Consider the following 15,928-nt stretch of genomic DNA (forward strand, 5'->3'; position numbering starts at 1 on the left):
AGAAACTATTTTCTTTTCGTTATTCTGAAAGTTGTGGAACTGCTTTCTTCAATTTCTTCAGTTTGTCTTTGTTCACTCCCACATCGCTTATTATTGGGGCTTTTTTTCCTGTTGGCACCATTCATTCTGATGAGGGTGCCGGGCCATTCAAAGTATTAGGGGTGATGAAAAGGTTTCCGTGAACATGGAGACAAACATCTCACCAGACGCACTATACTGAAGATAGCCCTTGGTAAAACACTGGCGAAACGTCCGCATTACGACATTTGCGATAGGGACGTGCATTGTCATGAAGCAGCAGTACCCCTTACACAGTTTTCCCGGACTTCTCGTTCTCCTTTGGATGTCTCATTCCGAATTCTCAGACGATGTCTACCGGTTTTGTCCTTCGGCAGCCAAGAAAAGAATAGCAGCACGTTGGTCCTGTTTGGACGCATTTGATAATAAATTTGTCGTAGTTCACGTTTCCGCATTTACCGCGCACAAATTGGTCCGTTGCCTACATGTCGATGCTTACGCACCCGCATCGGAGTCGAACTACGTTGCAAATACGCGGCAGCAACGCCCCGAAACGGGATCTTTTTGACCGCCTATTATACATTACCGGAACGTCCCCCATTCCTGGATTTTTCGCATTTATATTGTCCTTTAATCTTTCAAAAACTTTTTAAATTACTGTGAAATTATTGTGGAATCGTTGAAATTATCTTTCCATTTTCGATGCAAATTCTATAAACCGTTGGCTTGATTAAAGATACACTTATCGTTTGCAGCCTGCTCTTTTCTGAAAACTTTGTGTGCTCACCTAGGTTGCCATACACATGACTAATTCTAGGTGTTTACGTTTAACTCTATGAGCAACACACAAGCATTAGTAACTAAAAACGAACTGGTGCGATTACAGACGTTTACCCATTTTTGTTCCATATCGTTCTTTCTAGGAAGTACGTTAAACATGATTCCAAACTTTTTTCGTGGTCTGCGATAGTAGTAGGACTCGCGACAGCACAAAAAACATTATTTTTCACTGGAAACAATTCAGAACAGTCGCAGAACCCGTCAATACGCAGCTAAATCGTCGCCAGTCACCGATAAGAACTCACACTCTCGTAAACAAAGTAATATTCACTTAAAAGCATAGGATTATGGCTGGGGTTTGAAACGCTTGTGCGGAGCGACACTTCTGTGGACAGACATCGCTGGAGAACCTAGGCCTCTTGCTGGGTTAGACGGATTTTGGTAGGCGGTCTTAGAAGTGTTTTATGATCATTTATTTTTCCTTTTCCAGTCTGATGCTATTTAACCATCTTCAGACAAGAGCTAGTTTAGGTTGGAATGTAGCAATTCGGCTTTGAGTTGAATCCAACAAATATGAAAGCAAGAAACCTGGTTGTGGTGAAAGACTGTTCTGTAGCTTAGCCCAAGTTCTAGGTTAGGTTGGAACGTGATGATGATGATGTTTGGTTTGTGGGGCGCACAACTGCGTGGTTATCAGCGCCCGTACAATTACCCAATCTTTGCTCAGTCCAATTTCGCCACTTTCCTGGATGATGATGAAATGATGAGGACAACACAAACACCCAGTCATCTCGAGGCAGGTGAAAATCCCTGACCCCGCCGGGAATCGAACCCGGGACACCGTTCTCGGGAAGCGAGAACGCTACCGCGAGACCACGAGCGGCGGACTAAGGTTGGAACGTGACAGTTTGCTTGTGAGAGTGAAGGCAAACAACTACATCAACTTTCAGCGCATTCCATCTCCGCACAACTGTCACAAGCTTTGTGGCAGTGGCTGGCTACTGACCGGTGGCGCCGGCCGGGGTGGCCGAGCGGTTCTAGGCGCTACAGTCTGGAACCGCGCGACCGCTACGGTCGCAGGTTCGAATCCTGCCTCGGGCATAGATGTGTGTGATGTCCTTCGGTTAGTTAGGTTTAAGCAGTTCTAAGTTCTAGGGGACTGATGACCATAGATGTTGAGTCCCATAGTGCTCAGAGCCGTTTGAAACATTTTTTGACCGGTGGCAGGGTCGGCTGTGACGTCTGTGTCGGAACTTGATAATGTGCACACACCACGTGCATACCTTATATTCTATAGTGAACGTGGGGATACCAGTGTGTGCGTGTGTGAGCGCGCGCGTGCGTGTGTTTTGGGAACGTCCTTTAGTTTCTCTTCCTGCTGAAATCAATATTAATTGCTAGGAAGCTCACCTGTCACGATGATATAAATCGTTATTGACTATCGATTTCGATCGTCTGATGATCTTCAGGTGTCGTAAAATTATTTACAATAGCCCAGATAGCGACGTTCTTAATGCGACATCGAATAAAGTAAAAAACTACACTGCGCTACTGCAGTGCGCTGATACAGCGAATCATTCTTGTGGCAGGATCGAACATGTGCACGGGAGTGTGCGTGTGCGAGCGCTGGCGTCCGTCTGTACGGTGGCGCTGCGCTGTCCGGCTGGACGCGGCGGGGTTCAGGGACCTCTGTTCTCTGCGCGCTCCCGGCTGCCGCCGCTGCAAGAACTGCGGCCGCCCGCTTCCCACGGGAACCCGCGCCCTCCTGGGACAGCTCTCCGGCCAGGCCATCTCGCGATCAATACACGCGGAATATTAATAACGACGCCCCGCGGCAAAAAGGGACACGGCTACCAAAACATCGTTCATTACACTACGGGATGATCCCGTGTGCTCTGGGCGGGAGTGGAGGATACGCCTATTTCGCGACGCCAGCATCTACCGAACAACTTTGGGGGTTTTATTGTCTGGCAAGAATACGATTGGTTTCATTGACTAGGAGCAGAAAAGACGGAATCGAGCCTTCTCTTAGTACACGGTTATTACAAATGATTGAAGCGATTTCACAGCTCTACAATAACTTTATTATTTGAGATATTTTCAAAATACTTTGCACACACATACAAAAACTCAACAAGTTTTTTTAGGCATTCACAAATGTTCGATATGTGCCCTTTTAGTGATTCGACAGACATCAAGCCGATAATAAAGTTCCTCCCCCACTGGGCGCAGCATGTCCCCATCAATGAGTTCGAAAGCATCGTTGATGCGAGCTCGCAGTTCTGGCACGTTTCTTGGTAGAGCAGGTTTAAACACTGAATCTTTCACATAACCCCACAGAAAGAAATCGCATGGGGTTAAGTCGGGAGAGCGTGGAGGCCATGACATGAATTGCTGATCATGATCTCCACCACGACCGATCCATCGGTTTTCCAATCTCCTGTCTAATAAATGCCGAACATCATGATGGAAGTGCGGTGGGGCACCATCCTGTTGAAAGATGAAGTCGGTGCTGTCAGTCTCCAGTGGTAGCATGAGCCAATTTTCCGCGGGCTACGCGCGAAACTTGTCCGCACGCGTTCAACCGTTTCTTCGCTCACTGCAGGCCGACCCGTTGATTTCCCCTTACAGAGGCATCCAGAAGCTTTAAACTGCGCATACCATCGCCGAATGGAGTTAGCAGTTGGAGGATCTTTGTTGAACTTCGTCCTGAAGTGTCGTTGCACTGTTATGACTGACTGATGTGAGTGCATTTCAAGCACGACTTACGCTTTCTTGACTCCTGTCGCCATTTTGTCTCACTGCGCTCTCGAGCGCTGACGGCAGAAACCTGAAATGCGGCTTCAGCCGAACAAAACTTTGAGTTTTTCTACGTATCTGTAGTGTGTCGTGACCATATGTCAATGAATGGAGCTACAGTGAATTTATGAAATCGCTTCAATCATTTGTAATAGCCCTGTATAGATGAAGAATTAAAACTAGTTATTTATGGCAGTAAAATTCTTGTGCAAGCATATCCGCGTTTCGGTAACTACACTACTGGCCATTAAAATTGCTACACCACGAAGATGACGTGCTACAGATGCGAAATTTAAACGACAGGAAGAAGATGCTGTGCTATGCAAATGATTAGCTTTTCAAAGTATTCACACAAGATTGGCGCAGGTGGCCACACCTACAACGTGCTGACATGAGGAACGTTTCCAACCGATTTCTCGTACGCAAACAGCAGTTGACCGGCGTTGCCTGGTAAAACGTTGTTGTGATGCCTCGTGTAAGGAAGAGAAATTCGTATCATCACATTTCCGACTTTGATAAAGGTAGGATTGTAGCCTATCGCGATTGCGATTTATCGTATCGCGACATAGCTGCTCGCGTTGGTCGAGATCGAATGACTGTTACCAGAATATGGAATCGGTGGGATCAGGAGGGTAATACGGAATGCGTGCTGGACTTCAACGGCCTCGTATCACTAGCAGTCGAGATGAAAGGCACCTCATCCGCATGGCTTTAACGGATCGTGCAGCCACGTCTCGATCCCTGAGTCAACAGATGGGGAAGTTTGCAAGTCGACAACCATCCGCACGAACAGTTCGACGACGTTTGCAGCAGCATGGACTATCAGCTCGGAGACCATGGCTGCGAGCCGGCCGCGGTGGTCTAGCGGTTCTAGGCGCTCAGTCCGGAACCACGGGACTGCTACGGTCGCAGGTTCGAATCCTGCCTCGGGCATGGTTGTGTGTGATGTCCTTAGGTTAGTTAGGTTTAAGTAGTTCTAAGTTCTAGGGGACTGATGACCAGAGATGTTAAGTCCCATAGTGCTCAGAGCCATTTGAACCATTTGAACCATGGCTGCGGTTACCCTTGACGCTACATCACAGACAGGAGCGCCTGCGATGGTGTACTCAACGACGAACCTGGGTGCACGAATGGCAAAATGTCATTATTTCGGATGAATCCGGGTTATGTTTACAGCATCATGATGGTCGCATCCGTGTTTGGCGACATCGCGGTGAACGCACATTGGAAGCGTGTATTCGTCATCGCCATACTGGCGTACCACCCGGCATGATGGTATGGGGTGCCATTGGTTACACGTCTCGGTCACCTCTTGTTCGCATTGCCGGCACTTTGAACAGTGGACGTTATATTTCAGATGTGTTACGGCCCATGGCTCTACCCTTCATTCGATCCCAGCGAAACCCTTCATTTCAGCAGGACAATGCACGATCGCATGTTGCAGGTCCTGAACGGGCCTTTGTGGATGCAAAAAATGTTAGACTGCTGCCCTGGCCAGCACATTCTCCGGATCTCTCACCAACTGAAAACGTCTGGTCAATGGTGGACGAACAACTGGCTCGTCACAATACGCCAGTCACTACTCTTGCTGAACTGTGGTATCGTGTTGAAGCTGCAACGGCAGCTCCACCTGTACACGCTATCCATGCTCTGTTTGACTCAATGCCCAGGCGTATCAAGGCCGTTATTACGGCCAGAGGTTGTTGTTCTGGGTACTGATTTCTCAGGATCTATGCACCCAAACTGCGTGAAAATGTAGTCACATGTCAGTTCTAGTATAATATATTTGTCCAATGAATACCCGTTTATCATCTGCATTTCTTCTTGGTGTAGCAATTTTAATCGCCAGTAGGTTAGCATAATGACGACGATGATCATGGATATCCGTATCCCATCTAGCAGACTACTTCTGCGTGATTGAAACTGACCCCGAGCTTCGAATACGCGCCTGTAGCTGTCTGTTCGGGTAATGAAATGTCGACACGCTTGTCAAATACAAGATTTTAAAGAAAAAAGTTTCATCACGTTTCAACGACATTATGAAAACATAGGTTGCTACTCACTGTAAGCATGACAGGTTGAGTTGTAGGTAGGCACAACGAATCATCAGTCTCAAATCCGCGTACTGCAAGAAATAAAATTTGACATGACTTCAACCTAGCAAAGTATGTCACTTTCATTCCTCACGACCTCCAGCCAACTAATGGCTCGAAGCTCTGTAGTAGGTTCTCCCTCTTTAACTAAACAAGTCCAGGCTCGCTCACCCACAACAGTCAAACTGCACACCGGCGCCCGGGAACGCACATACGATTCTCTGTCTTCCGTACCGCGTTAAGTAATACGGTTACTCACGATCATCTACTCCCTAATTCACAATTAAAACGCCAACTTCGCTGCAGGGGTCTCACAATTTCTCCACCCCTCGAGGGCTCCCGGCCGACTTTCCGATTTCACGAATTCTAAACCGCTACACGAAATTATTTAACTTGTAGGTCTTTCAGACAATCAGAAGTATACATTTTCATTTCCCATTTCCCGCTCCTGTAAGGAGATCGTGTAGGGTGCTGCCATCTGACAGAACGTTTCCTTCAAACGCCGTCATTGGGAAATTACTCTCCCTAGATGTCAGCCATACAGTCTCCAGACACAGTCCATTTTAGTCCAAATCGGCTCATCAGCTCAAAGTTGGAGGAAGCATCCTTCGCCCAAAATACCGCAGGAACGGCGCACAGACAGGGCCAGGAAATGAGATACTACAAAGGTGACAAATCTGTCCAGAAAGTAGTCGAAATATGGAAACATAAGCAAGCGGCGTCGAACTCAAGACTAATCGTACGGCGCTTAGGTAAAGGTTCATAGACTGTCCCAGAGTGTGACTGACAGGCGTCCTGCCGTTGTATCGCCTCAGTGACCACACCCACATCAGATGTTAAGCGCCCTCCACGAGACCGTACGCGACAAATAATGTATTAGGAAATGGCATCGACGTGGAGCACTGCCAAAATACCTGAAAGTGATGCCGGTTTCGATTCCTGGCGTTTGCCAGCTGTCTTTCCCATTTGAGTACAGCTGCTGCATTCAACATAAACGTCCTATCTTGTATATTTAAACCTGGGGCACATACTTGTGATTTTTCTGTTACCATCGTCCATGCGACTACAGTTTTCTGATAGAAATGTAATCTATTTCCAGCTATTCCATCTCTGTGATTTATTATTTTCTTTATTAGAATTTTTTTCTCTGTGACTCACTGAAGGACATTTCCAGTCCTTTATCGAACATATGATCAGCAGTCTCCTGTAATACCATATTTTAAAGACTCTTTTTTAATCGTTTCATTTCTGTGTATCCTGATGTCAACATGGAGCATTCATACTCAGCTGTGTTCAAAATATAGATTTTTCTGCTCTCAAGGTTTATGAATTACCTTGTCGAAACAATCGACATTTTTTTATTGGTTCTAGGCTAAGCTGAAATCAGTTAGTCGTATGGGACACAATGATACAAAATGAAAATTTGTTGATCGTAACAACAAAATTTAAAACATAATATGAAAGACCATAAATGTATACTGTACATTAATCTGGCTGTACCAATACAACATGACACAGTTTTTATATAAATATAATTTATCAGTAATAAAACATAGGAAAAGTTGGTAAAACCTTAAAGTTCCCTTTAACAGAGATATGAAAAAGTAAATACATTTGACAACGAACTTGTTATAAGCTAAGAGATATTTTGTAAGCGAAAATGCCCCTTAATATTTAGACCATTCCAGATTCCACACTGTAACTGTTGCTGGATGATTGTATTTACAACATTCGATTAATAATATGTACAATGACGTCTTCAGTGAGATGCGAATCGGAGTTTTATAGTGCTTTAGTTTAAATTTTAAGAAATCGATGCCTGCCCCACCGCTCGTATGTATTTGAAGAAAATCCTAATTTACCACCAAGAGCTGTGTTCTTAAAATTTGTGTATTGAAAAACTAATTTCGATCCATAATCAGCTTCATAAAAATATTTACATGATCATACAAGACGATATGAAGTTATTGGCGTCAAATAAAAAAATTCATGAATTCTTCACTTTTATGAAACAGTAATGTTATTACTATTGCGAGATCTGCTACATTTGTGTCCATTCCTGAAATTCGTGCTTCTTTAAGCCGACAACGATATCCTCATGCGATAGACAATTGCAATAAAGTTAATGATTTTTTTTTCGAGGAGGATCATTTAGTTAGAACTTTTTGAAATACATTTCTGTCATTTGATTGTAAATTCTCTTACGTCCGAACAGGCCTCGGAATACCCAGGGGTGCCGACTGACCGCCGTGTCATCCTCAGGTGATAGGGCTCACTGGATGCGGATATGGATGGGCATGTGGTCAGCACACCACTATTCAGTTTTCGTGACCGGAGCCGCTGCTTCTCAGTCAGGTAGCTCCTCAATTGGCTTGACAAGGGTTGAGTGCACCCCGCTTGCCAACAGCTGTCGGTAGACCCAGACGGTCACCCCTCTACGTGCCAGCCAAGCCCAACAGCTTCGGTGATCTGAAGGGAGTCGGTGTTACCACTGTAGCAGGGGCGTTAGCTGACTGTAAATTACTATTCATTTATTTCACATAATCATAATTTAGGCCTTACAGCCATTATCAAGTGCATGGGGAACTGAAAACCAATAAAACGCACATATCGTACAGCGCAGGGCAAAGTCTGAGGAACAAAAAGTCATTACATAATTTAAGAAAATTACTTACATTTCACAAAATGTCCTACGTGCCTAAATGACGTGTCATACATCAACTGATGTTAAGATTTTTCAAAACAACTGGAGAGGTCACTGTGTGAGGTGCATGATCTTTTGATTGCCAAAGGCATTATCAGGAAAGAGAAATAGGAAATAATAACAATAATAATGATAATTTCCCGGTGATTACAGCTCAAACACTGGTGCCGCTTTGTAACGATACTTCCCGTTGTTTTGGGATATGTTAACGTCAGTTGATGTATGGGCGAGATGAATGCAGGCCACAGCAATGCATCAGCTGTCAAACGCGCATTACAGTCCGTTAATGCTTATTCAGTGTGCACAGTGTCAGCCTTATTGTGTGTCTGTGATATGTACTCCTATCCTGTAACACGAAGACTAGTTTATGAGACCAGATACGTTATTTCGACGATTGTGTGTCATGTGGGCATACCGGACATTATGCGACATGTAAGTAACGTTATTAAATAATGTAATGACTCTTCGCTCCTCATATTATGTCTTGCACTGTATAATTCGTACGTTTCATTAATTTTCAGTTCAACTTGTACCTGAGCACGGCTGTAAAGCCGAAATTATGGTTGTGTGAAACAAATGAATAGTAATTTTCAGAAATGGCGAAAATTCTACACTCCTGGAAATTGAAATAATAACACCGTGAATTCATTGTCCCAGGAAGGGGAAACTTTATTGACACATTCCTGGGGTCAGATACATCACATGATCACACTGACAGAACCACAGGCACATAGACACAGGCAACAGAGCATGCACAATGTCGGCACTAGTACAGTGTATATCCACCTTTCGCAGCAATGCAGGCTGCTATTCTCCCATGGAGACGATCGTAGAGATGCTGGATGTAGTCCTGTGGAACGGCTTGCCATGCCATTTCCACCTGGCGCCTCAGTTGGACCAGCGTTCGTGCTGGACGTGCAGACCGCGTGAGACGACGCTTCATCCAGTCCCAAACATGCTCAATGGGGGACAGATCCGGAGATCTTGCTGGCCAGGGTAGTTGACTTACACCTTCTAGAGCACGTTGGGTGGCACGGGATACATGCGGACGTGCATTGTCCTGTTGGAACAGCAAGTTCCCTTGCCGGTCTAGGAATGGTAGAACGATGGGTTCGATGACGGTTTGGATGTACCGTGCACTATTCAGTGTCCCCTCGACGATCACCAGTGGTGTACGGCCAGTGTAGGAGATCGCTCCCCACACCATGATGCCGGGTGTTGGCCCTGTGTGCCTCGGTCGTATGCAGTCCTGATTGTGGCGCTCACCTGCACGACGCCAAACACGCATACGACCATCATTGGCACCAAGGCAGAAGCGACTCTCATCGCTGAAGACGACACGTCTCCATTCGTCCCTCCATTCACGCCTGTCGCGACACCACTGGAGGCGGGCTGCACGATGTTGGGGCGTGAGCGGAAGACGGCCTAACGGTGTGCGGGACCGTAGCCCAGCTTCATGGAGACGGTTGCGAATGGTCCTCGCCGATACCCCAGGAGCAACAGTGTCCCCAATTTGCTGGGAAGTGGCGGTGCGGTCCCCTACGGCACTGCGTAGGACCCTACGGTCTTGGCGTGCATCCGTGCGTCGCTGCGATCCGGTCCCAGGTCGACGGGCACGTGCACCTTCCGCCGACCACTGGCGACAACATCGATGTACTGTGGAGACCTCACGCCCCACGTGTTGAGCAATTCGGCGGTACGTCCACCCGGCGTCCCGCATGCCCACTATACGCCCTCGCTCAAAGTCCGTCAACTGCACATACGGTTCACGTCCACGCTGTCGCGGCATGCTACCAGTGTTAAAGACTGCGATGGAGCTCCATATGCCACGGCAAACTGGCTGACACTGACGGAGGCGGTGCACAAATGCTGCGCAGCTAGCGCCATTCGACGGCCAACACCGCGGTTCCTGGTGTGTCCGCTGTGCCGTGCGTGTGATCATTGCTTGTACAGCCCTCTCGCAGTGTCCGGAGCAAGTATGGTGGGTCTGACACACCGGTGTCAATGTGTTCTTTTTTCCATTTCCAGGAGTGTATTTTAAAGAAGTAGTAAAATTGCATTTATTGACTGTACTTCCGGTTCTTGGTAGGATATTTCATACATTATGAGTGAATACATACACAACACCGGTGTAATATTCTACAATATTTGTTGTTTATTTCGGAGACCGGTTTTCAGCTGTTACACCATCATCAGGTACAGGCATAAGTATACGGTGCAGGGAAATTTTTAAAGTAGTGTCTCAACAGATTATCTCCATTCCCAGTTACGTTTATGAATAAAAGAATATGGATTATTTCAGTGTTTATTCTATGTGAAGATTATTGAACTTAGATAAAATATGAGAGAAATTGACTAATGAACTGTCCACAGATTACAACAGCTTTTCAGAGAATAAAATAAATTTAGCAATAAACTTTGATGACATGTTGCAAACGTGTGGCTGAACAAAATAATCTGGTCTTTAATCGGTTCTAAATTACAGACTGATAAAGTATACTGGTGAGATTAAGCAACACGAGAGAAATTATAGTAAATGAAATAAAGCAAAATGGAGCATGTGAGAAGAGGTGTAATTGCAACATGGCCTGGACGGGATTCTGAGTAGTGTGTGCAATTAGAAGTGGCGAGTAGGGGAACTGTGCCTGGTCATTCACAACGAAGCTTAGGCAGACGGACATGTGTTTATTAATTTCCATTACTTCAGGATAGTTCATCTTCCTTCCTCTATGGATGTGATGTAATAAGGTGCTTTGTTTCCTCTTGTAACTATAAGCAGGTGGTCTGCAAAAGTATAGTCTCCTTTTCTAAGTTCTGTGGTGTTCCTTCAAGCGGGTACGTATTGCCCTGCCAGACTGACCTTTGTAGAATTTACCACAATTGTAGGTATTATCCACTCTTTTTTTTTTCCAAAGCTGGAATACTGTCTTTACCACTGGGCAAAAAGTGGTCAAAGATGTTGTGCACATAAAATATTTTTAACCTTCCTAGATTTAAGCTTTCTGATTACATCGAATGAGATTTTTCCTAAACAAGAAATTGTGCACCATTTATTGTGTCCTGAGGTGGTAAGTCGAGAATAGGGTAACGAAGAGAGCACACCTGTTGTTTCCGCTTTTTCCGCACTATGTAGTCCACCAAATAAAGTTGGCCATCAATCGTACTAAGTTTCGTCAGGTGGGGCACCAGCTCGTTACGTGAGAAGCGAGAGCGATCCTTGATCCATGTTGGAGGTAGTGGCGGCGGCGAGACGGCGAGTGCGGCGCGCCTAGGCGGGCGGCAGGGTCCCGCGGGACTGCTGCGCAGCTGGTGCCGCTCTGCGCCGCGGCTGATTGCGCCTCTTTTTACGAGCGGCCGCGCCCTCGAGTGCGCTTCCCACCCCAGTCTCGACACTCATCTCATATTAATTGCCTACTGACAACTCGAGTTTCTTGCTCGCCACTACCGATCCACTATGCAATAAACATCTGACGTTCGACTGTTGGTAAACAAACGCACAAGTGGCATTGTTCGTTTATCGTAATACGCGGGCTATTCGGAAAGTAAGTTCCGATTGATCGCGAAATGGAAACCGCTTTGAAAATCAGAAATATTTTATCTGCAACAGTTAGCTACAGCTTCCAGCCACCACTTGGCTCCACTAGGGGGAGGGGGGGGGCGTCTCTGTGGCGTTCCTCTGGATCCCAGGACATGTTGGTATCTGTGGAAACGAGGCGGCCGATATAGCGGCCAAGGCTGCAGTCTCTCTTCCTCAGCTTGCTGTTCGCATGATTCCCTTCGCCGATCTACGGAGTGTTTTATGTCGTCGTGTCGCTCTTTTACGGCACGCACATTGGTCGGCACTTCCCAGTAATAAATTGCGGGACGTGAAACCTCTTCTCTGTGCTTGGACCTCTTCCTCCCGAACTCGTCGTCGGGAGGAGGTAATTTTAACTAGACTCCGGATAGGGCACTGTCTTTTTAGCCATCGACATCTTTTAAGTGGCGATCCTCCCCGCTTTGTCCCCACTGCTCTCAACTGTGCACGGTGAGACACCTTTTACTTGAGTGCCCCTGTTTTACTCCGTTACGCGCCCGTCTGCAGCTCTCGCCTGATATATCTTCCGTTTTAGCAGATGACACGTGCTCAGCCGATCGCGTTCTCGAGTTTATTAGTGTGAGATGACGTCAGTCATTTGAAGCTCTTTTTGGGGTTTTTTAAGCTTTCCTTCTGTTTTTTAGTATCCACACTTTTTTTGGTTTTCACTCCCATTGCTGCTGGTTTTCAGTTTGGTTTTTTTAACCCCTTCCTAAGTCACAGACCGGGTGCTAATGACTGTAGCAGTTTTGCGCCCTAAAACTAAAAAAAAAGCTTCCAGCTACTGCTCTACATAGTCACGACTCCGACTTAGACATTTGTCGTAGCGTTGTGCCAACTTTCCAATACCCTCGTCATAGAAGGCAGCCGCCTATTCTTCCCGCAAATTCTCTGCGTTCACCTATAAGCTCGTTGTCTGTGCGAAAATGTTGTCTTTATAGCCAGTAGTTAATGTGAGCAGAGATGAAACACAGAGGGAGCCAATTACGGGCTGTAGCGCGGGTGATCAAACACTTCCCATCGAAATCGCTGCAGCAGCATCTTCATTGCCCCTGCAGATTGCGACCGAGAATTGTCTCAAAGTAGGAACCATATGACACTTCTGTAATGTGGGCTGCATAATATTAGGCGAAATCTATCACCAGGACCTCATACTATTTTCTATGCATCTTTATGTGCTCAGAACGGACAAGTGCGAAGTGATGTAACCGACAGGCATACAGAGACACTGCCGAACACACATGTGCAAAGCTTTATTAGACTTCCACAGTGATTTCCAATTCTTGACCGATCGGAACTTACTTTCCGAATATCCCTCGTAGTATTGTAATAGCTATTGTGTGAATTTTCCGTACTTCCACCATCTTGAGACACGTTTCGAGCAGTCGATATTTATCTTCTAACAATACGAATCGTAGTCTTCTACATCTGCGTGATTACTCTACAGTGACACTTGAGCGTTAGATAGATGATTCGTACAACCACTTTAACTATTTCTCGGCCGTGTCACTCTCCAGTAGCATGAATGAAAACTGAACATCTAAATCCTCCCGTTAGAGCTCTGATATCTAATATTTTATAACGATACCCATTTCTCCCTTTGTGGATGCGAGAAAACAAAATATTTTCGCATTCTGCGAAGAAAGTTTGTTACTCAAATTTCGTGGATAGATCACAAAGCAATGAAAACGCCTTTGTTTTAATGATTGCAACCTCATCTCATTTATCATATTCGTGAAACACTTTCGTACTACGTTATAATACAAAGCGAGCTTCTGCTCTTCGAACTTTTTCGGTGTCCTCCGTCAATCCTACCTGGTGAGGCTACCGCGCACCAGTACTCCAGAAAAGGAAGGAGAAGCGTAATGTAGGCAGTCTTTCTGGTAAATATGTTGAACCATCTAAGTGTTACGACAATAAATCGTAGTCTTTCGTTAGCCTTCCACACAACATTCTCAGTGTGTTGGTTCCAGTTTGACTTGCATGTAATTGCAACCCCTAAGTATTTATTTCAGTGGAAAAAATTTAAATGTGTTTGATTTATTGTGGAATCGAAATTCAACACAATTTTTAGCACTTGTGTTGAAGACATCACAGTTTGTATTGTTTTGCGGCAACTGTCATTGTTTTACCATACAGATATATTGCATACATCATTTTGCAATTCGCTTTGATCACCTGATGACTTGACTAGACGATAAACGGCAGCATCATCGGCAAGCAATTTTTAATTTCCAAGGAGCACTACTCTTGCCGGTCCTCATTTGGGGTGCCACTGTGCGTTATGGGATCCTTACCAGTTAGGACTGACGGAGGACGTTAAGTTCAAAGAAAGGCAACTCATTCTGTATTATCGCGAAGAAAGGGGGAGGGTCATTGACTGCTCGTAGCTGGGGCCGCAGTTATGTAAAATTTTATGCATGACATCTTGGTCGCCTTTCTGCACTAACGTTATTTGTACAATACGCTGTTGCAATTTCTTCGGCGTGGCCATTATCAAGTGTAAATAATTGTGATTTAGCACACGCCAAAACGTACAAATTACACGACAGCCATATATGTGTGTCATTTACAGAAATGGAATTGAGTACACGGGTATGATAGGAGACTTGGTGTGGTACTCATTAAAGGCAAAGCTCCCAGGTTCGAGTCCCAATCCGACATATACTTCTAATATGCCAGGAAGGTTCGTATCAGCGCGCACTCCTCTGCAGAGTGAAAATTCTTTCTGGAAATAATTAAAACGTTTTCCGTCGCGGTTGGATCTTTTCACTTTCTTCTCGGAATATTAAATGTTTTGTTGATTCCCAACTACATAAGAGAAATTAGAGCACACACGAAGAGATTTGGGGTTTCATTTTTCCCCGTGCCGTTAGAGAGTGGAACGATAGAGATACGGACAGAAAATACTTGTGTGTACACTCTGCTTAACTCTTAGGTAGAAACTGATCTGCGTAGTAAGTATGTAGATAAGTGGTTTCGTACCCTCGCGAACCTTAGTTGGACCTTCGCGCCCCTTCCCATCCGCCACCCGAAGGTTTAATGATACTTAATCAGAAAAGCCAATTTACGAATTTAACGTTACTTATTTAAAGTTCCTTTTCCCTGCCGATTTCATAGCTTTCTCTGTACAAAAGACATTACCGAAAAACAATGAAATACTCGAACAGGTGACAGGGAGAAAAATACAGTTAAGTGAAATGCACAACATCTGATCCCGCAACACCAAACTTCGCCAGGACAGTCATATAACAGTGAAGTGAAGTGTTATCGGAATTGACGATCTGTAAATAATAGGTTAGGAAAAAGTCCATCCCGTTACCACAAACCCAACTCATGACGCAACTAGGGCAAGGAAGCGTAGTTTAACATCGAAAATGACGATATACAGTACATCCATAAGTAGAAAATAGACAAACAGAGTAAACAGAACAAAACCATCATACTTGAATAACGTAGGAAGAATTTCAGACCAAGAACTAGCAAAATACTTAGAGAGAACATAAAAGTTAAAGCAGCCAAAATTCCATTCCGACAGGGGTTTTCTCTGGTGGTTTCCCATAGACGTTAGGCGAATACCTGGATTTGGGGCTCCACCAGGCAGAGATAAGTACCAAACAAGATGGTTTGAGCCAAGGACTGGCGATCCCCGTAAGTAAAAAATAAATGCTGCCAAACACCGAACTGCCGCTCGCCCCTCCATCAACTTTAGCGTCTAACTAAATTTTAGAATACAAAAGAATTTCCTTCGAAAATTTTTATTTTCTAAAATGATAAGAGATGGTGGGTATTTTACTAACCCACGAACGAAGTCAATTACATAATCGGACCGCTATGTCTAACAACCGTTCTTATGTTTGTTGTCAGTCAGTACACGTCAAAATCGTACTCCAAACCATTCAGTTCCTTGTTTTTATTTTCGTTGCTATCGTAGAAAAAAAATGAGCTTTCACACGT

At 45.1% G+C, this 15,928-nt stretch overlaps 1 protein-coding gene across 1 annotated transcript in view; it reads left to right on the forward strand.

Moving 5' to 3' along the window:
• The window catches only part of LOC126176231 (zinc finger protein 423 homolog), a 268,751-nt gene that overhangs the window by 63,125 nt on the left and 189,698 nt on the right, over positions 1-15,928 (forward strand). The gene's annotated exons all lie outside the window — the stretch shown is intronic.

The sequence above is a fragment of the Schistocerca cancellata genome, chromosome 3, assembly GCF_023864275.1.
Source record: "Schistocerca cancellata isolate TAMUIC-IGC-003103 chromosome 3, iqSchCanc2.1, whole genome shotgun sequence".
NCBI classification, from domain to species: domain Eukaryota; kingdom Metazoa; phylum Arthropoda; class Insecta; order Orthoptera; family Acrididae; genus Schistocerca; species Schistocerca cancellata.